The sequence below is a fragment of the Austrofundulus limnaeus genome, unplaced genomic scaffold (assembly GCF_001266775.1).
Source record: "Austrofundulus limnaeus strain Quisiro unplaced genomic scaffold, Austrofundulus_limnaeus-1.0 Scaffold17, whole genome shotgun sequence".
Taxonomy (NCBI): Eukaryota; Metazoa; Chordata; class Actinopteri; order Cyprinodontiformes; family Rivulidae; genus Austrofundulus; species Austrofundulus limnaeus.
In genome coordinates this window covers 1263104-1264481 of record NW_013952419.1, presented here as the reverse complement: position 1 = coordinate 1264481, position 1378 = coordinate 1263104, and positions in this window count along the sequence as shown.

The window sequence follows — 1378 nt, the reverse complement described above, 5'->3', positions numbered from 1 at the left end:
TGTGTGTGTGTGTGTGTGTGTGTGTGTGTGTGTGTGTGTGTGTGTGTGTGTGTGTGTGTGTGTGTGTTTAAGCGACAATTGCTGGTTTTAGCAAACGACAAAAGATTTGAACTGCTTCCATTTTATTATAGCATGATGAGATTACATCACATCTTAATCTTGTTTTCTCATCGTGTTGACCCCATGTAAACCCYTTTGCAGGCTTAGATCCTCACTTGGAGGCATCCAAAGCCAAAGCTTTAGTCCGGATATTTTTTTTTCCATTACACCCCCTTTTTGAACAGGTCAATCTAAAGACATGTAGCTTAGATAATGAGAGACTTCTTGTCCATTAATTTCTTGAAATCCAATGCYAGACCTTAACTATCCAAAGCTCAAGCAAATCCAACCTATTTGTCAAAGATGTGGATCAGCTGATCATCCAATTTTCTTTACTTAATGGTTGGAATTACAGCTCAAATGAGAATTGAACTTTGATGAGTAGAACGCAGTGATTTTGGTGCACTTTCTGTGTTGTATGTCAAATGTCTTGTTACTTCACAAGCGTGATACATCTGAATCCCTCTGGGGGGGTTTCTATGAAAGCGCCTGCCTCACTGAAATTGTACAGCCATTTAAACAGCACAGTAAATCAAATTTRGCCAGGGGGAGTAGAAGTCCATTTTCTTAGCCAATACAGCAACATATAGACTTTTCCTACAATATATGAAGCAGCCTGTGGGTTTCTCAAAGTTAAGTGAATGGGACATGATAGAGAACTGCCTCCAGAGGAAATCTGGAGTGTTAATTGCTGCCTAGGTACTGAGTTATAAAGATTGAATACATCAAGCCCAACTACTTTAGAAAACTAATTTTGCAGAGTGGACTGAGCTATTGCCCATCTAGCTGATGTGCAGAAGTTAGCTCCAARGACCTAAAATATTCATTAAGTACAGCTCATGTGTTTGTCCAAATACGAGCTAAAGGGATGAGTTTATGCTTAGTTTCCCATCACAGCTCYTGGCTTGTGCTGGTATTAGAGCTGTTTGTTGGTGTGAGCTGACTGAAACTACATTCAGGTTTTTCTAATAGAAAAAAGGGAAAAATTCACACGCAGTTTTTACTGGAAGATTTGTGTTGCTGCTTGTCTAAGAACCTAATGTTTGTCACTATTCATAAGTCGTGTTGTGAAGAAGATGGTGATTTTTAGCTTAAAGGGAAAGTCTGGTGAGTTTTGAAGAGATTTATGTCAGATAGCTTTTAATAAGTTTGTATTTATTAGTTGTGACATCAATGGAGCACAGAGGGTGGAGAGGGGTGCAAAAGTCTTCATCTAAACCAGAGATGGGCAATTTACTTCTATCCGGCCAGTCAAAATATATCCTAGATTCTAATAGCG